The following is a 21197-nucleotide window of genomic DNA, read 5'->3' as shown; positions in this document are numbered from 1 at the left end:
GTTTTGACAAGCCATTGAGGGCTGCATGACAGGTAGCCAGGGGCAGATCTATATTAATTTTCTAAAATTTTTTAGCGGGCCGCATCTGGCCCATGGGCTGCATTTTGCCCACCCCTGGTTTAAAATCACACTTTCAGTTAAATTGATATACTTCTGTATGTAGATAAGTGCATTTTGTAGTTTTGTAGCTGTTAGAATCGAATACCTTGGATACAGGGAAACAAAGGAAAAATTACAGGGCCTCTTCCACTCTAGCTTTCTTTCCAAGGTGTGCTTTTTTTGTCTTTTCTTCAAGGCTTACTAGATGATGCCTTTGAGAAGAATCATAGAATTTTAGGATTAGAAGGGACTGTGAGGGTCATATGGGCCACCCCCTTGCATGAATGATGTTCCTAAATCATCCCTGACCAATTCTTACCCAGTATCCTCTTGAAAATCTCTAGCGAAAGAGATTCCATAAATTCTCTGAGCAATTTATTTTACTACAGATTACTCTAGCTTTATGCAGGTTCTGTATGTACGAATTCGCTCTTATGCGATGATCATTTTTATACTAAAAATGCAGTGGTGACACATAGTGGGTGCACGTGGACCCCCTGAGAGTGCTGGTGCACCCCGTGACAGGCTGCATTCCCCGCTTAGGCGATGGGCAGGCGGGGCAGGCGGGAGTGCCAGTTCCTCCCCCCTCCCTTCCTCCCCCCCCAAGCTCTGGCCAGGTAGTGGGGGCGCTGGATCAAGTGCCACGGCCGCTTCCGGGAGTGCCGTGGCTGCTTCCTGGTCAGCACAGTAAGTTGCGGGGGATCCCCCTCTCCCCGTCGGCAAGATTGGCTATGGGGTTGCTGACTGGTTGCTGGTGGGGCATGTACCCCCCCTGGCTAAGGTGGCACCAGTCGCTCATGCAAAAATGTGTTATATGCGAGGTAAATTCACTCTTATGCAATTGGTGTGGTGGAAGCCTGCATTCAGCTGCTTTGTGCATTGCAGGAGTGACGCACACTAAAATAAAGTCTCCTGTGTGGATCTGTGCTTCTCGCTCGTTGTCTGCAACACATGTTTCTGTAGTTGCCATCCCCATTATGGTAACATTCACCACCACCTTGTGCTTGTGTGTACTGTCTGCTGTTGGTGAGTACCAAAATTGTCTTGTAAAAGTGGTAGAAATGGGTCTGGGGGTGAGTACAGTTGAGGTCTTGGAACGTATCCCTATTTGTTACATTGTAAAGTGGGTTCCCTTTATGCAAATTAGAGTTATGCGCCGTTTTCCAGGAACACATGTACAGCATAGAGTGGGGGAAACCTGTACCTCACTGTTCTAAAAGTAAGGAAGTTTTTTCCTGAGAACCAGAAATGCTTGCAAACTTTCATGAAACAGATGCATCAGATTCTCAATTTTATTACCTCTTGGTTTAACGTATTGTTACTGCTATTTATCTGATAGCACAAATTTATGTGCGTCTTATAACATGCAGACCTACATGTTTCTTTGAAAAGCCCTCAAGGCAGACTGAGATCAAAGAGTTGCCAAAGTTACCTTCTTTTTTAATTATAAATTAAAAGAACAAACATTGGGATCTGGTTTGATCTGGATTCATGGAGGGTTTCTTCATGCAGCTCTCATTACTAACATCCGCTTATTCCACTGTGTGTCAAGATGAGCATCAAGGCAAGAAAAATAACTTCATATTCAAACAATTTCTTAATTTTTTTTAATAGCATCCACAGGCACAAGTCCTAAGCCAGGGGTGGACAAAATGCGGCTCATGGTCCAGATGCGGCCCTCCAGGCCATTTTATCTGGCCTGTGGGGCCCCTAAAAAATTTAGAAAAATAATATTTATCTGCCCTGGGCTGCCTATCATGCGGCCCTTGATGGCTTGCCAAAACTCAGTAAGTGGCCCCCCACCCGAAATAATTGCCTGCCCCTGTTCTAAGCACTGTCTTCTGGTGTTCTTTTGTCACTTGTTTGATTCTTATATGTTTTATGGAATATCCACCTTGCTTTTCTTGTAAATATTTTTATTTTAGTTTTTATTAATGCTTGGAGCAGCAGGAGAGAGATTGAAGATCCAAAGAGTTTAATTTTCTGCTCTGCAGAAAGTTTTGCATCTTTTAATAGGCAACAGGGAAGAAGCAGTTAGTATCCCCTGTTTTGGTATGCAGGTTATTGTCCATTTTTTATCTAATAATTACTATTCCAAATATTCTACTATTTTTTCCTTAAAAAGATAATGAAATTTATATGCTTCTTGTCCACTTCAGAACAAAATATTACGCCTTCCTCCTCCCCTCTCCCCACCCCAGTCAAGAGTAATAGTTTCAGTGTAAAATGTATCTTGAGGTACCATATAAAACCAGCAGAAATGGATGATCTTCCTTGGCTTACAGTGCTGAGGAAGGTGTCAGAGTGGACAAGGAAAGCTAATAACATGGATCTCATTGATTCTGGCATATAGCACTAAGCAAAAGCAAAGTACTAAGCAAAATTCAAGTGTTCATGCATCACTGACAATGGCAATGCTATAGTAACTCTAAAAATAAGAGTATATTTAATTTTCTACCTCAAGAATTCCTTAAAGCACAAAAATCTATTTTAGTGGGTGGGAGGAAGGCCACATACTATAGTTTTCATGGTTTTTTGTATACTTTTTAGAGCCTACTCAGATTTCTAAAGATTCCAGGTAGTTTCCCTAGAGATGCTAATGTTTTCAGGCCTGTATTCCATACTGATCTTGGAGTTATGCTTGAAATTCCACAAAAGGCTTCATGCTGCAGAGAAAAGGGGATTTCCAAATGAAGAAAGTACTCTAAATATTGTTGGTTCACAGGTTCCTTTGCTCTTCTGATTTTTCTTTTTAGTGCAGAGGCCAATGACATTCCGGTTTTTCATGGAGGATGCTGAGTTCCTATCTCTCCTGTCCTATTTATTTCCCTAGCTCCCTCCCAACACCTAATTCCTTAGATTTCTATGCAGGAGCAAAAACTGGACTCTGGGTTTATGTTTTTTCATCTTCAGACAATTCCACATACGCTTACAGATCTTGTGTGTATAGGAAATACAGCTTGTTCTAGCTGAGTTAAGGCTTTGCTTTAAGTGTGATTCTTAAGCATGCTATAGTTGTTACAACTGGAAGGTAGATAGATAATGGTGAGTGGTGGGTTGGTGACTGCATTGGGTATTATAGAAAGCAGGGTAAACACACACTTTATAGGCTGTCTAAATCTGAGGTGCATAAAGTTTTGTGAGTCAAAGCTCACTTCATTAAATGCCATGAAAAGACATGCACAGAGCATGTGATGAAGTAAGCTCTGGCTCACAAAAGCTTATGCATCTCTGATTTAGTTAGTCTGAAGTCATGCAGAAGTCAACACAGAGATGTACCTTATAGAGTAGATTAACTTGGCTAACTGTCTCCCTCTCTGCTTATGGGTATTATACATTTTAGTTTGAAACAAATAAAAGGATCTGGATGTTCATGTCACTTTAACTGGAGATTCCATTGAATTTTGGATATTTGGGAAGGATAAGAAATATACTGCAGCAACCTTAACTCCAATGTAAAGTTTCTGTTTGTGAATATAATCCAGGTTCAGATACTTTACAGGAAATTCCCTAGTCAGCAACAGTTTAGGGTAACTTTCTTATTCATTCCATCTGGGAACTAGTGTGCAAACAGAAACACTTTCTTGAGACTTAAGAAAACATGAGCAAGAGAACAGGGAATTCAGAGATTTGAGAGACTGTTCCAAGGCCTGATTGGCTGACCCAGACCGCTCAGAGTCAGCCTATGTCTCGGTGCAGCACAGTGGGGGATTGTGAAGTGGGTATGTTCTGCTCCCTGCTTAGCTGGAGTAGTAGAGTCCAGCCTGAGCAACATGTTGTCTTGGGATGGGATGGGGTATGGGAGCAAAGCATCCTGGATGCTGGTGTGGACTGTGGCTTCTCTCAGATGGGTAAGTTGTAAAAACATTTGGTTTCTCTTGGGACTGATTAAACCCTAGCTGTTTCTAGGTTATGTTTCTCCTAGAGTATGGAGGAGGGGGGTACATTTAGGGAAGTGCTGGGCTTGTGGGGCGCTGGGCTCCTGAGGCCCAATCCTGGCACACAGGACTGGATCTGGTCCACTCACCTGGTCTGCTTGGCTTACCAGTCCACAGCTTCACTGTCCTAGCCAATCTTTCCATTCAGCACATGAGGATGCTGTTTTACTAGAGAGTAGAACTAGCAGAGCTGATTGTACATTGCTTTTTGCACATGGAACCTAGCTGGGGACACTGCCTTGGAGAAGAAACTGCACTGGATGAATGTTTAAAGGGATGCTTTTTGCTCAGCAGTGCAATAGTATTAATTGTTAATTGCTGTTTTGTAATTTCAGATATTTAAAAGAACATTTCAGATTTGGGGGTAGGGTGCACAATGCTTTTATCTCAAGAACTTGCTGGAGATTTCACTGTCAGATGGGGCCCCAGAAGCTTAGCAGCCTGATTGGGATCCTTTGGATTGTTGTTCTGAAGTGAGAGGAGCTGGGGGAGGGAAAGATGTATGTGTTTTTTCCTGTGCTATGCAGTTTCTATATTTCTGTAACCATTCTAACCAGAGTTAATTTGAGATATGATTAAAGGCTTCTACAGTATGAGAGTAGGGCTGGACATTTCTTGGGTGGTTGCTATTTTAGTTGCATTTAAAAGAGAATCCTTCAGTTCAAGAGAATCCTTCTAAGAACAACAGCACTGAGAAAATGGTAATGGCTGCAGTTAAAAAAACTGAGAAATTCCTGTGCTGGGATTCTGTAGTTAAATTTGATTTGGATTTGGATGGATTTGGATGGATTAAATTATTCTTTTTTTGCCTCAGTTTGTGAAGCAGTTTCTCTTCAGCTGACTGGAGGGAGTACTTGTTTTGGCTAAGTAAACTTCATATAATCCACAGGATGTTTGGTGCAAGTGCAGTTCAGCATGGAGTTAGGGCAGTCCTTGTGTCTCCAGTTAAGTTTGATGACTTATATGACCTTTCAAACTTGAAATGCAGGCCGTATGTTCAGAAAGGGAAACTTTTGGGCTCCTTTATCTAACTTATCAGTGATTAATAAAATTAACTGCAATCTTTTCTGGCCTGACTGAAACCAGGCAAAAGTGAGCTCTGCCTCGCTGTCAGAACTGAGAATCTGAATAAAGATTCACAGAGTGAAGAATGGTTTGGGATGCATCCTCACCCCAGTTAACTGCAATATGCAAACTGTATCTTTTTATGTAGATGTGCTCTCAAGTAGTTATTTTTATGTAGACGTGTTGTATTTAAGGCTAACATAACAATTAGTATAGGCCATCCTCATCTAAAAATGAAGTTACCTTCACTTCCCTGCTCCTACCCCACTCTGAAGCTTTCTGAACAGGGGCAGATTAAGGTGTATTGGGGCCCTGGGTAAACACAAAATTGGAGGCCACCTCCCTCCATGGGAGCTGGGCTGCAGGGAGTAGGGGCCCCTTCCTTTCCTAGTGCTGGCAGGGGAGGTTGGGTGGACCCTGCCGAGCTAGGGAGGCATATGCCCACCTCTTCTCCCTGCTCCCTACCTCCCTTTCCCCGCCACAGCTGAATGTACATGCACGCGCACACACGTACATGCAGACAGGCGCGCGCACACAGATGGGCATGCATATGTAGGCACGTGCTCTATTCTCACTCTGCACACATGCACAGATGTGCACATGCACACAGACGGGCATGCAGTGTACTCTCACTGCATATGGACACATAGATGTGCACATACAAATGGGCACACACTCTACTCTCACTGCACATGGACACAGATGTGCACACACAACTGGGCATGCACTTTAATCTCAATCTCTGCATGTAGACACGGACACGTGCGTGTGCACACATGGACACATGGGCATGCACACAGACTGGTGCGCACTCTTCTCTCTGCACATGGATGCACAGACACACATGCACACACAGGTCAATGCGCACACAGGCTGACGTGCATACACACAGAGGCAGATGCACAAGTGCACACAGGCAGATACACAAAGAGAGACACAGACACGTGCACCCAGACACGCTTTCCCCTCACAGGACCTGCCCCCTTCCCCCCTCAATTACTGAGGCAGTCCCCCCACCTTCCAGCCGCCTGGGGCTGTTTAGCTCCCTGCCCCCACCCCTATTATACTTACCTGTAGGGAGCTACTGCTTGGCTATGTCCTGTGCGGCCAAGCAGATGCATGGGGTTGGGCTGGGAGCACCGCACTGTGCCTCAATCAGGGGGTGGTGGTGCTGGGGTGGGGGCAGGTGCTAGGGTGAATTCTGGGGGGCTATAGCCCCCCAAGACTCCCCACAGTGTCACCACCTGCCTGCCTGCAAAATGCGCTGTGTGGCATTCCTGGCCTGACCCCCCCAGGCACGGTGCTCCTGGCCTGGACCTACCCCGCCCCTCCCGCCTCATTGGTGGAGGGGCCCTGCTTTCGGCTCACAGGGAAGCAAATGCAAAAGCCACAGTTTTAAATTTGGCACCGTTTTTGGCTCCCTGCTGAGAGACAAAAACTGTGCCTAGTTAAAAACCATGGCTTTCACTTCCCTGATGATTAGGATCCTGGGGCCCTTGATTGGGAGTGGTCCCTGGGCCTGGGCCCAGTTGGCCCATGCATTAATCTGCTTATGTTTCTAAATTAGGCCTGGTTAATTTGCAACATGCAGGATTTTTCCTACATAAGTTACAGTGACAAACAGTGACTAAGTTAGTTCACACTCATGATTTTGAATTTATTTTCAGCAGTCACATCAATTTCATTATCATTTTCCTTCATGAATTGGACTCTTGACAGGAGTTGAAAATTCTGAATACCTCTAGGTATCTTTTTTTTTATCATTGAAACATTCAGGGTACCAAATCAGAACTTTTAAGCCCATCTTAGGTTATCTCTGGGAAGATTCTACTCTATCTTCTTTTTAAGTGTTTCAGGGTTGCAGGTGGTAGCCATATTGTTGGTCTAATAAAAGATATCAACTTTGCCACGAGTTCAGAAACATTTAAAAGGAATCAGAACTCAAGCCTGGAAAATTCATAATAGTTTCCCCATTGTAAATTACTTTCCTGGATTTTTTTGTAGCTTGTTTTAACATTTCTTTTTTTAGTTGATATTTGAAACATTTACAATGCCTCATGACAAAAATTATATTTATTGCGCAATTAATACATTAATCCCACAATAAATTGTAACATAATACATGTACACACAATTTAAGGTGTGATAAAATGGCAGACTATCCTCAAAGGTTTTCTACGATTAATGCATGTCCACTTTCAATGTGGGACATTTTTGTGACTGGTTTGTATTCTACCTCAATTTGAACATATATCATGTGTCCCAGACCTGGGGTTGCATCCTGCTCAATCCCAGGGCTCAGCTGATTGTTGGGAACAGGCAGGGGGTAGCCCCTGGAGGATATAGCCACCCACTGCCTGATTCCCAGGATCTAGGAGGGGCATCCTCGGGTCCCAGGTCAAGCACCTGATTCAAGCACCAGACCATTGGGATCAGACAAGGGGCAGCCTTAAGTCATGGACATGGGACTTGGGGCTGCCTTATGTCTGATCTCAGAAATCAGTTGGGCAGGGGACAGTCTCTGGGTCCAGGGTGCAGCCACCCCTTGCCTGTTGATAGGCAAGCTGATGCAGCCTGGCCCTGGTGCCAGGTTTCCCACACACCAGTTAGTTGTGTGACTGCAGTCTGAGGAATTTTATTTCCAGTCCCAAAAACTGGGCATCCTGCCATGCATGATCTATTTCCCACCCCGCCCTCCACAGACTTACCTGCAGGGCACTGCTCTCAATGCTGGCCAGCTGCATTCCTGTAAATCGGCTATCTGATCAGTATTGGCTGATATGCCTGGTGAATAATTGGCTATCAGTATCAGCCAAGAAAATCTTTTATCAGTGCACCCCTAGTATGTAGTAATGGATTGTTGAAAACAATAGATATACATTATAAAGTAAGTGGAATAAATGAGGCTTAGGTCCCAAAGGGCCATAAAATGTAGAATGGGAATATGGAATAAGCCATGAAACATTTGTCATTATGCAATAATTGACAGGTTATAATTGTTTAATTCAAAGCATGTTTTAAGGGCATTTCCTCACTGTTTGAATCAAATCCGTTGGCAGTCTTTTACAGATTGGGCTATGGCAGGGGTGGGCAAAATACAGCCCATGGGCTGGATCTGGCCCACCAAAGGATTCTATCCAGCCCACGTCAGGTCCCTCGGCCCTGCCCAGTTCAGGGCATGGTGTGTGTGGCTGGGTATATGGTGGCTGGGTGTGCAGTGGGGTGGGGGTGGTGTGGCAGCCAGACTTGGCTTCCTGGCAGCCTCTGCGGCAGCAGCTCACTCTACTGGGCCACCGCTGCCAGTGTCTCTGCCAGGTGCCAGACAGCTCAGGCAGGTGGGGTCCCATGGATACCGGCCCTGGAATTCTGTGGGCTGGGCGCGCTTGGCCAGGCAGATGGTATTAGGGCTGTAGCTGGGCAGAGGCATCTGGGCCTATGGCAGGGACCGTGGCCAGGATTGCAGAGTGGTGACAGTGCAGGGCAGTGCAGGGATATGTGGGGAGAAGATTGTAGCTCAGCCCTTATAACTCAGCCCTGGGCCCTGGCCCTGCACTATCACCACTGCACGATCCTGGCTCCGCCTGCCCATCCAGCCCACTCTAGAAACTGTTCCGCGCCTGTCTGCAGCCCCATCCCATTCACCCAGCCGAGCGCACCCTGCTCTCACAAATCCTGGGCCAGTCTCCGTGGAGACCCCACCTGTTTGCTCTGTCCAGCACCCCTTGTGGTGGGTGTGGAGTGGATGGGGTGGTTAGGGTCAATTGCTTCCTCCTCCCCTCCCTGCTGTGCCAGGCCTGGTCAACATGGTCTCCTTCTCCTCCCACAACAGCTCACCAAAACTCCTTAAGTGGCCCAAATAATTGTCCACCCCTGAATTATGGGGATTTTGGGAGAGATCCTTGCTCAGATTTCCTATGGGGCTATTAGTTTTTAAAAGTACCGAGCATCTGCAGTACCTATTGATTTTAGTTGCATTTAAAACCCGTACTGCAGGGCTGGGCAATTATTTCGGGCAGAGGGCCACTTACTGAGTTTTGGCAAGCTGTTGAGGGTTGCATGCGTAGCCCCACCCCTTTACAGGTGCCCGCTCCCTGGCCCTCATCTTGTGACTGGAAGTCCTAACCTCTAACCCCTGGCCTTTGCCACCAGAAGTCCCTCCTCTTGCCCCCAGAAGTACTCCTTTCAGTACGGGGTTTTGCCATCTTGGAACCAGAAAAATACCAAATGATATTTTAAAAATCAAGCATCTAGAACATTCATTAATTTGATTTTTTAAAAAGTTTGTCCTGATTTACATGTGTTTGTGTAGTGTACATAGAGGTGATTGCACAATAGCTTAAAATGAAGTCTTACTCTTGTATATTGTGGGGGGGTGGTTATAGGTTTGTGGGGGGCTGTGGGTGTGTGGGTATATGGGGTGTGGGTATGTATGTAGGGGTTTTGTGGGGGTAGGTGTGGGGGATGTGGGTGTGGGGTGAGGGACCATGTGGTTGTGTATGGATATGTGGGGTGTCAGTGGGTATGGGGTTTGAGGGGGGGATGTGTGTGGAGGAGGGTGGCTGGGGTATATAAAGGGGTGTGGGTATGGTGAGTTCTGCGTGTATGGCAGTGTAAGGGGGGGGTGTGAGTGCATGTGTATGGTGGGGTGTGTGTGTGGCACTCACCCTATGAACATACACACGCACACACACACACCCCCTATGAACACCCCGCCTTCCCTCCCTGCACGCGTGCACACACACACACTCCCCTCCTGCTCCTTGCCCCAAGGTACTGGCATGTGCTCCATGCTCCCACGATCTGGTGATGCAGCTGGGAGCCAAGTGGTGCTGGTGTGGCCGGCAGTGGGCAGGATAGCAGGGAAATCGCAGCTACAGGTGGGGGGGAGTGGCAGTGAGTAGACACATGGGAGCTCAGCGACAGCTGGGTAGGATCGTGGGCACAGAGTGGGGTGGCAGGAGCGCAGGACCTCTGGCCCCCCTCCAGCACAGCTGGTGCAAGACCCTGCACTCCTGCCGCCTCACTCTGGGCCCTGCTGGTGCTGACCCCGGGACACTGGCGTGGGCCCTGCGCTCTCGCCCAGCTATCACTGCATTCCTGCGTACTTGCTCACTACCACTCCCCCCAGCTTGTATCTGCTATTTCCCTGCTTTCCTGCCCGCTGCTGGCTGCTCCAGCACCATGTGGTTCCTGGCTGCAAGGACTGGGCAGAAGCTGGCCTGGCCCTGAGGACTGGGGCAATCGCCCGTGGTCCTCCCCTGGCTCCCCTCCCCATTCTTATCTGAATCTCCCTCTCCAGTGAAGGGAGGTGGGAACAGCCCCAGGGTCTTAGGCCAGAAGTCTCTGCTAGGCAGAGGTTTCCGGTTGGGAGGGATGGGTGTTGGAGGGGGGTAGGGATGGGTTGGGCTGGGCAGGCCTTGTTGCTGGGCTGTTGGGTCCTCCTGCTGGCTTCCCCTGGGTCCTACTACCCCTGGCTCTTGTCATCTTTGACAGGCAGCCAGGAGCAGATAAATATTAATTTTCTAAATTTTTTAGGGGCCTCGCAGGCCGGATAGGATGGTCTAGCAGGCCGTATTTTGCCCGCCTCTGCTTTACTGGGAACACAGTTAATGGCTACCTTTGAACTTAGGAAGAAAGTCAGTTACATGGGCAGGGATAGAGCTCAGTGCATCCCAATCCAGTTTTCTAAACTGCAAAGCTATGCTTTCCTTCTTGTACCTGTTGCCTCATTCTCTGTATACCTTCCAGTTTCTTCGACAGTGATCTACATATCTGTTTAGTAGATATCTGGAGATTGCTGAAAATCAACCTCCTTTGTTCTAGAATTTGAATGTGGTCCAGTGATTAGAGCAGATCTGATTGCCAAACATATGGATTTGACAGAGTATTTTTGACTGTTAATGTCACCTTTTCTGTTTTGCTGCAGAGAGCAGGATGTGGACCAATGGCTTGAAGTTCCAGCAAAGTAGGTTTAGACTCAATATCAGTAAAACATTCTTTGCTGTTACAGCAGTGAGGCAGTGGAATAGATTGCCTAGGGAAGTTGCAGTCTTCATCACTGGAGTGTGTTCAGGAAGAAGCTGGATAAGCATAGGTAAGGTTTGATTTAGGAGTAGCTATGTCAGTGCTCTGCTGTGGGGATTTCCTGTTCTTCTGGGCTTTGCTGTTTGCCACATGAGGCCAGGAATGAATTTTTTTCCCCTTCTGTTGCTAATGTGTTAGGGTTTTATTTTCACCTTTCTTGGGAGCATTGGGTTTTGGCTGCAGCCAAGGCTGGGGATTTTGACTGGTGTGTTCCTGCTGGGATTTACAATCTGGAGTTCCCTGGCTAGAGGGTCTTGCTCCTCTGTTCAGGGTCAGATCAATTGCCACATTTGGAATCAGGAAGGAATTTTACCCCATATTCAGATTGGTACAGACTCTGGGAGTTTTTATCTTCCTTTGTAGCAGCAGGCTTGTCCTTTTCCTTGGATTTCTTGTGCATGTTTTAACAACCCTTGAAGCAGCAGGACACTAGCTGCCATTGTCCTCTTGCTTCACGGGTGGCAGGTTGGGGTGCTATGCCTTATGGTTCTGTACTTTTCTATGATTCTGTGCAAGTAGAAGGAATGGCACTTGGATCCCAGTAGTTCTCCAGACTTTTTCAAAAGGGACTTTATATAATCTATCAGTTATTTTAATATGAAAAATGGGAGAGTGATTCTTGTTTGTCCCTTGGGACATCCTGACATGAGACTGGTCAGTAGGATTATACAAAACTCTATAGGATTGTGAAGTGCACCAGTGCATTAAAAAGTTAAGCCACACAATACAATGCAGATTACCTGGTGCCTGAACCACCTAGATCGGGGGTGGGCAAAATACGGCCTGCGGGCTGCATTCAGCCCGCAAGGCCATTCTATCCGGCCTGTGGGGTCCCTAAAAAATTAGAAACTTAATATTGATCTGTCCTTGGTTCCCAAAAATGGTTTGCAGGCAAAAAGGTAGCTGACTGCTGAAATAACGTATTTGAGTTTTCAGAAAGTTTTTGAGGATGTTCCACACCAAAGGCTGTAAAAGAAATCATGCCAGTTTTTTTATTCCAATAAGCACAATTGTGGATCAGTAACTGGCTAAAGGACAATAAACAAAGAGTAGGTATAAATGGTTAATTGTTACAATGGAGAGAGGCCAGCACTGGGATTCCCCCAGTAGGGCTGTGCGAAACACCATTGTTTCATTTCGATGTCCATTTCGCCGTTTTGAAGGGACAGTGTTTCATTTAGTTTTGAAGCACTGTCCCACTTTGTTTTGTTGAAACACCATTGTTTAATTTCAATGTCCATTTCGCCGTTTTGAAGGGACAGTGTTTCATTTAGTTTTGAAGCACTGTCCCGCTTTGTTTCGTTGAAACTGTTTCGCTGTTTTGACGTATTTTGACATTTTGCCCATAGGCTATAATGGGAATCATGAAAATGCCTAAAACTTTGCCATTTCTTGCCTGATTTGGATGAAAATTGCAGGGATTGTAGCCCCTTCTGAGGACATGAAGTTTTGAGGAGATAGGTGCAGAGGTTTCTGGGAAACTGCACCTCAAAGTCTTCAAAACACAACTCCTGACCCTTGCCAGCAGTGGAAGCCTCTTCTCATCCAGCGCACAGACCTGGGAGCCCGCACCTCCAGGAGGGTTGCGGGGCTGTGCCAGACTCCTCCTAGGGGTGTGGGCCTCCGGATCTGCGTGCTGGATGAGAAGAGGCTCAAGCTGCCACTGCTGCCTGGGATTGGCGCTGGGCGCAGCCCACGCCTAGCACTGGAGAAGATTGCTACTGCCACCTGGGACTCCTCTCATCTGGCGCACAGATCTGGGAGGGCTGCTGAGCTGTGCCAGACTCCTCCCGGGAGTGTGGGTCCCTGGATGAGATGAGGCTCAGGCTGCTGCTACCCCAGCAGCAATCTTCTCCAGTGCTGGGCGCAGCCCGGTCCCAGTACCGGTCCCAGGTGGAAGAGGCAGCCTCCTCTCATCCGGGGCGCAGATCCGAGGGCTTGCACCCCCGGGAAGGCTGCCGGACTGTGCTGGGCTCCAGTGGGTGCGAGCCCCTGGATCCGCGCTCCGAATAAACAGAGGCTGCCTCCGCCGCCTGGGACCAGCACTGAAGCCAAGTAAGCCCGGCTTTGAAATTTGAAACATTTCAAAACTTTTGAAACATTTTGAATGTCCTTCTTTCATTTCGAAGCCTTTTGTTTTGTTTCGATTTCACTGTTTTGAGCTCGAAACGCATCAAAACAGCTTTGAAACGAAACACCCAGCGAAATTTCACACAGCCCATTTCCCTAGGGGTCTATGCTCGGGCCTGTGCTGTTTATGCTGTTCATAAATGATTTGGAAAGGAGAGTAAATATATTATGAGGTGGCCAGTTTTGAAGATGACACCAGTTATTCAGGGTAGTAAAAAAATAGAATTGATCGTGAGGAATTGCAGAAGAATTTCGTAAAATTGAGTTAACAGGCAGCAAAATGGCACATGGAGTTCAGTGTTCATAAGTGTAAGGTGATTCACATGGAAAAGAATAACCTGAAAGGCACTTACATAATGATAGGCTCTACATTTGTCATTACTGTTTAAGAAAGAGATCTTGGAATTGTTTTGGGTAGATCTCTGACAACACCAAGCCCAGTGTTAGGACTTATTAGACCTGAATGCTGGAAGCTGTGAAGGAAGAGGCATAGGGGACAGATCATAGATTCATAGATGCTAGGGTCGGAAGGGACCTCAATAGATCATCGAGTCCGACCCCCTGCATAGGCAGTAAAGAGTGCTGGGTCTAGATGACCCCAGCTAGATGCTCATCTAACCTCCCTTGGGAGCCCGTTCCAGACCCTGGCCACTCTAACTGTGAAGAAGTTCTTCCTAATGTCCAATCTAAATCTGCTCTCTGCTAGCTTGTGGCCATTATTTCTTGTAACCCCCGGGGGTGCCTTGGTGAATAAATACTCACCAATTCCCTTCTGTGCCCCCGTGATGAACTTATAGGCAGCCACAAGGTCGCCTCTCAACCTTCTCTTGTAGAGTCTGAAGAGGTCCAGGTGCCCCAGTCTCTCCTCATAGGACTTGGCCTGCAAGCCCTTAACCATACGAGTGGCCCTTCTCTGGACCCTCTCCAGGTTATCCACATCCCTCTTGAAGTGCGGTGCCCAAAACTGCATGCAGTATTCCAACTGCGGTCTGACCAGCGTCTGATAGAGGGGAAGTATCACCTCCTTGGATCTGTTCATCATGCATCTGCTGATGCACGATAAAGTGCCATTAGCTTTTCTGATGGCTTCGTCACACTGCCGACTCATGTTCATCTTGGAGTCCACTAGGACTCCAAGATCCCTTTCCGCTTCCGTTCCACCAAGCAGGTCATTCCCTAGGCAGTAGGTATGCTGGACATTTTTCCTCCCTAGGTGCAGCACTTTGCATTTCTCCTTGTTGAATTCCATTCTGTTGTTTTCTGCCCACATGTCCAACCTGTCCAGGTCTGCTTGTAGTTGTTCCCTGCCCTCCAGCGTCAATGTGGATAGGTTCTGCATAGGTTCTGCATATCAATGTGGATAGGTTCTGCATATGTACTCTCCCTTATCATGCACTCTTTGCCACTGTGAGAAACAGGGCTGTTCCACGTTGCAAGCAGTGGCCCATGGTGGCAAAGGGTCTGACCCCCAAATTAGGGTATTCAGCTGAGCTCATCCGCCCACTCTTGTCTAATGAACTGACACAATGAAGCTTGCACACCATGCTGATATTTTTCATTTGCATTTCTGCTCTCTGGTTTCTGCAAAGCAGATGCTGAATTGAGACTGCTGCCAAGTGGACATGAGGTCCTTTTTCCTGTAGGTCTGTAAAAGTGTTTAGAGACGTTATGTATTCTAGACTTTGCAGCATGTTTGCCTTTCAGACATCGATCTACAGTAAAATCACAGTGTTCAGGCAGACACTGTGCACAAGCAGAGTGGTAACACTGCGCTTGAAACTGTTGTAGCTGAGATGGTCCAGGAATTATGCAAGAAGCAAGAGTTTTTTTGTCAAAATCTTGTATTGGTTCAACTGTAAGATGGGAGAGATGATAGGTAAGCTTTCAAGCACAAAGTGTCCTTCTTCAGCCCAAAAAGCTTGAGCTTGTTAACGAGATTACACAATGTCCATTGGCAACTTGTTCCATTGCCCTACTGTGCTGACAGCAAGAAATCATCTCTGAGATTTAAATTTAAATCTGTTTTTGTGCATTTTAAATTTATTGTCTCACATCCCACCCTCTGTAGCAAGGAAGAATATTTGTTCTTCTTTGTGGGGGTAAAGTTATACAATATAAATAATTGTAGTGTTTTTCAACCAGGGTACTGTGCAGAGGCATAACAAAGCAGCTGGCACTGCATGGAGGCAGTGGCAACTTCTGGCTGCTGCCATGTTGCTGGTGTGGCTGCAGCAGCAGCTGTTATTTTTATTTCCCACCTGTCCCCCCCAACACACACATATGTCAGTGCCAGGGGCTGCTCTCCTGGACACGCTACCTCAGTTAAGCTACTGGTACTGCATCACCCTAGGGGTCATGAGATCTATTTAAGGGTGCAACACAATATTAACACTGCTTGATATGCAAATGCTTACATGAAATTAATGAGAGAAATCCATTTTTTTCAAATAGGAATGTATAGTGTCAAAAACATTCTGCCCTATTGTGGTCTTTCTTAGTTCTTTGTAGAGGTGCACTGATATATTGGTCCATGTTGTATCGACGCCAATAAAAAAAAAAATTGATGTTATTGGCAATTGGTTTTTTTTGGCTGATGTGACCGATAATGTTGCTGATAAATGCTGCTGCCAGGAATACAGTCCGGCAGCTTGGAGAGCAGTGTCCTGTCAGTAAATCTGTTGGAGAGGAAGTGGTTTGGGAGAGGGAAGGGATGGTGGGAGGAGGGGCTCTGTTGAATTTTGGACTGGCTGTATACCTCCCATAGCCCCCTCTCCCAGTGCCGCTGCTGCCCAGCTCAGCCCAGCCCCTCCCTGCCCCCCGCCCCCCTTGCTGGGAAGAGACCAGCACAGCCCCCAGCCCCAAGCATGCAGCAGGCAGCTCACTGTCGCCCTGTGCACAGATCCAAGGGGCACGTGTCCTCCATGCCTCCCCCGGGGTGTACCCTGCATCCCCCAGATGAGCCGTCCATGGCTCCATCCCATGTCCTGCCCCATTCCTTGCCTCACCCTGCATTTCAGTGTTGTAGTGTCAAGGAATTAGCCAGTGGCTTTTGCAGTTACCTAAGCTATTCTCTTTCAGAGCTCATGGAGGTCTGTTGAGGTCCTGAATGACTGGAAAAGGTCCCCATCTTTAAAAAGAGGAAGGAGGAGGAGGAGGATGGGAATTAAAAACCTGTCAGTCTGACTTTGATACATGGAAAGATCATGGAGCAGGTCATCAAAGAATCTGCTTCTAAGCACTTAGGGCAGAACAAGATAGTTTCATAGTTGTTAGGGGCTGGAAGGGATCTTACAGATCATTGGGTCCAGCCCCCATGCATGTGGCCAGGAAAGACTGCTGGGATCAACTGATCCCAGCAAGATGGGTGTCAAGACATTTTTTTGAAGATCGCCAGGGTGGATGATTCTACCAATTCTGGAGGGAGCCTGTTCCAAACCCTTGGCACTTGGCTTGTAAGGATGTTTTTCCTTATGTCTACCCTGAAGCGATCTTCAATCAGCTTGTGTGTAAGAGGCTGGCTACTCAGGGCCAGGAAGTCGTTGGCCTGCTCACCTGTTTTAGGGCAATCTGCCCAAGATCTCACCCGCTGTGACTTGTTGGAATATAAACTGCTGTTAAATGTGGGAGACTACCCATTTTAACACCCAATGTTCAGGGCGATAACATGACTTCGACATTCCCTTATTGTGTCCCATGCCTCGCAGATGACATCCAAATTACTACAGTGCCTTACACCAGGACTGGTGCTCCAGCGTCTCACTGGGACTCTCACTCCCCACTGGAGCATACGGTCATTGTGCTCCCACACTGGCACATCTTAACATCACTACAAATATGGCCCCTGGCCCAACTAATACCTCAGGTGTCCATAAACTTACAGGGCTTGGTTGCCCCCCTCCCTGGGGTTGCACTCTTAAGTCAGTTTCTAATGGGGGTTGGCCCATGCGCTGCACTTCAGACCGCTTTCATAGTTTCATAGTCATTAGGGCTGGAAGGGACCTCGGAAGATCATCGAGTCCAGCCCCCTGCCCGAAAGCAGGAAGTCAGCTGGGATCATAGGATCCCAGCAAGGTAAACATCCAATTTTTTCTTGAAGGTGTTCAAAGTAGGTGCTTGAACCACCTCCGATGGCAGGCTATTCCAGACCTTGGTGGCTCAGACAGTAAAGAAATTCTTCCTTATGTCCAGCCTGAAATGGTCTTGCAGGAGTTTATAACCATTCACACTCATCATCCCTTGGGGTGCTCTGGTGAACAAACGTTCCCCCACATACTGATGGGCATCCCTGATAAACTTATAGGTCGTCATCAGATCACCCCTGAGCCTGCGCTTTTCCAGGCTAAAGAGCCCCATAGCTCTCAGCCTGTCGTCGTAAGGTCTGTTTTCCTGACCTCTGATCATGCACATGGCTCTTCTCTGGACTCTCTCAAGCTTCATCCACATCCTTTTTGAATTGTGGGGCCCAAAACTGGATGCAGTACTCCAGCTGCGGCCTCACCAAGGCTGAGTACAATGGGAGAATGACGTCCTGGGATTTGCTTGAGAAGCATCTATGGATGCAAGCCAGTGTTTTGGTCGCTTTACTAGCCACAGCATTGCATTAAAGGCTCATGTTCATCTTGTGGTCAATGATGACCCCCAAGTCTCTTTCTTCCGTAGTGCTAGCCAGCATAGCACTGCCGAGCCTATAAGGATGCTGCAGGTTTTTCCTCCCAAGGTGGAGAACCTTGCATTTTTCAGTGTTAAACACCATCAGGTTCTCTTCCGCCCATTTGCTGAGCCTGTCAGGGTAAGCCTGAATTGCCCTCCTGTCTTCAGGTGTGGATGCTTTGCCCCAAAGTTTGGTGTCATCAGCGAACTTGGCCAGTTCGCTTCTGACTCCAATGTCTACATCATTAATGAAGATGTTGAACAATATGGGTCCAAGGACAGAGCCTTGAGGGACCCCACTGGTCACAGGGCACCATGACGATTGACTTCCATCTATTACCACCCTCTGGGTCTGACCACGGAGCCAATTCCCCAGCCAGCGGATTGTGGTGGAGCCAAGGCCACAGTTGGCCAGTTTTGCCAAGACGTGATCATGGGGTACCAGATCGAAGGCTTTTTTGAAGTCAAGATATATGACATCAATCTTCTCTCCCTTGTTCAGGTGATCGGTCACCTGGTCGTAGAAGGAAATGAGATTGGTCAAGCAAGACCTACCCACAACAAACCCGTGCTGGCTATCCCTCAGGATGTTGGTGTCGGCCAGTCCATTAAGGATGGCCTTTTTAATAAACTTTTCTAAGACCTTCCCCGGGATAGAGGTCAGGCTGTTGGGCCTATAGTTTGCCAGATTCACTTTCCTCCCTTTCTTGAATATAGGCGTCACAATGGCCTTCCAGTCTTCGGGCACTACACCAGATCGCCAGGATTTCTCAAAGATCCGTGCCAGAGGCTGGGCTATGATGCTCGCCAGCTCCTTGAGTATGCTGGGGTGTAGATTGTCAGGGCCAGCTGACTTGAAGGTATCCAGCCTCTCAAGGTGTTCCTTCATGAGGTCAGCATTGATGGAGGGCAGGGGATTTCCCTCACCTGGACCTCCCTGTCCTGCAGTGAGCATGGGCGTCCCATGAGACTGATGAAAGATCGACGCAAAGTACCCATTTAATAGGTTGGCTTTTTCCTGGGCGTCAGTTGTCCCATCTGGTTTAGCAGGGGTCCAATGTTGCCCTTTCTTTTCCTCCGGCTCCCCACATATCTGAAAAAGGACTTTTTATTGTCCTTGATACTCGAAGCTAGTTGGAGTTCAGTTGCAGCCTTGGCTTTCCTAGTTTGCTCCCTGCAGGACCGGATCAGTGCAGAATATTCCTCCTTGGGGGTGAATCCCATCCTCCATCCTTTGTAGGCCTTTCTTTTTAGCCTCAGGAGGTCTGCTAGATCCCTGGAGATCCAGGAGGGATGCTGTGCCCTCTTGCTGCCTTTCCTTCGGGATGGAACAGAATTAGCTTGTGCATTGAAGATCGCTCCCTTGAGGAGCAACCACTCTTCCTGAATTCCCCTCCCCCTGGGATTGTGGTCCCTTAGGGCCTCACTGACAAGCCTCCTGAGCTTGTGAAAGTCGGCTTTCCTGAAGTCAAGGACTTCAGTGTTGCTGACTGACTTGCCAGCTTTACAGCGGATGGTGAAGGTGATCAGCTCGTGATCACTGTCACCCAGCTTCCCATCGATCACTAGGTCATCTCCAGTAGCCAGTACCCTGTCAAGCAGCGCTTTACCTCTAGCTGGCCCGTAGACTTCTTGAGTCAGGTAGAGGTCATCCACGCATGATAGGAAGCTTTGTGACCGCTTGGATTTTGCTGAGTGATCTTCCCATGAGATGTCAGGGTAGTTGAAGTCACCCATGACAACTGTGGTCCTGGAGCATGCGGCCTCAGCCAGTTCGTGGGCGAACTCCTGGTCAAACTCTTGATTTTGGGTGGGAGGTCTGTAGTAGAGTCCCACAGTTCTGTTCCCTGTGCCATGTTCCCCATGGATTTTAACCCAGAGAGTCTTCAGTTGTCCACCCTGGTCACCAACATCAGCTTGCAGGGACACATAGCTTTCCTTAACAGAGAGAGCTACACCCCTGCCCCATTTATCTACTCGATCTGTCCTATACAGGGTATAGCCTTCTATACCCGTGGTCTAGTCATGGGTGGAGTCCCACCAGGTCTCTGTTATCCCTATGACGTCGTAATTATTTGTGTTACAGAGGAGGACGAGTTCTTCTGCTTATTCCCCAAGCTCCTGGCATTTGTGTACAGGTAGGCAAGTGTCCCCCTGGGGGCTCTTGCCTTGCCCACAGATTGTATCGGGGCTGGGGCAGGGGTGGGCTCCCTTAAGTGCCTTGGCCTACTGGCTTTGCAAGGGTTGCTCAGTGGGCCAGCAGTGGCGGTAGTGCCCCCAGCCTCCAGTGGACTTAGTTTAAAGCCTGGTGGAGCAGGTCAGCCAGTCTGGCTGAGAAGAGCCTCCTCCCCATGGGAGAGAGGTGGAGGCCATCTCTTCCCAGCACCTCACTTCCTCTTTCACCAAAGAGTGGGCTGTGGTCTTGGAAGCCAAAGCCTTCCCGATGACACCAGCGCCGCAGGCTTTGGTTCACTACCTGGATCCTCCTCTCCCTCCTCAGCCCATACCCCGAGACTGGGAGAATCGAAGAGAGCACCACCTGTGCCCCCTACTCAGAACACCTCCGGTGCAGCACTTCAGGCCCTCATAATCAGGCCCTACTCTACACCAACAATGCACAGTGCTTTGGGTCAATGTTGCATACCCGACTTTATGCGGACCATTTTCTATTTTAATAGCTTCCCCCCCATCGCCCCCAGATAGAAGTGGGGTCAGGTGCCTGTAGACGTGCCTGGTCCCTACTTTTTATCGGGGTCTCGTACCCCATGGAGCTCAGGTTTCTGGGGGACTGTCCTGCCATGCAGTGGCAACGTGTAGGGGGTGCACATGCATCCCCTGAGAGTACTGGTGCACCCCCTGACAGGCTATACTCTGCTTAGGTGATGGGCGGTGGGGGGAAGGCTGGAGCGCTGGTGCCCCCCCTGCAAGCACTGGCTGGGGAGTCAGAGCACCCGATGTAGTGCTGCCGCCACTTCCGGGAGTGCCGTGGCCGCTTCCTGGTCAGTGAATTTTGCCACGGGGGAACTATCTCCGCCCTCCCGGGGTCACTGACTGTTTGCTGGGCGGGGGACTAAGGTGGCACCAGTCGCCCATGCTGCCATGGACAGCTTCCCCAGGCCACCCTTCCCTGGCAGGGTTGAGTTTCAAGTCATACCCAGGACCAGGAGCCTCCTGCCCCACCTCCTGCCCCATAGTTCCTGCCCTTACCTCCAGGGTGTTCTGAACAGCAGC

General features: G+C 48.2%; 1 protein-coding gene across 2 annotated transcripts in view; it reads left to right on the top strand.

Moving 5' to 3' along the window:
- Nucleotides 1-21197, top strand: part of LOC102559106 (rho GTPase-activating protein 39) — a 166808-nt gene that overhangs the window by 18177 nt on the left and 127434 nt on the right. The gene's annotated exons all lie outside the window — the stretch shown is intronic.

The sequence above is a fragment of the Alligator mississippiensis genome, chromosome 9 (assembly GCF_030867095.1).
Source record: "Alligator mississippiensis isolate rAllMis1 chromosome 9, rAllMis1, whole genome shotgun sequence".
Classification (NCBI taxonomy): Eukaryota; Metazoa; Chordata; order Crocodylia; family Alligatoridae; genus Alligator; species Alligator mississippiensis.
Note: the sequence above shows the minus strand (reverse complement) of the source record. Positions and strands in the feature narration are given on the sequence as shown.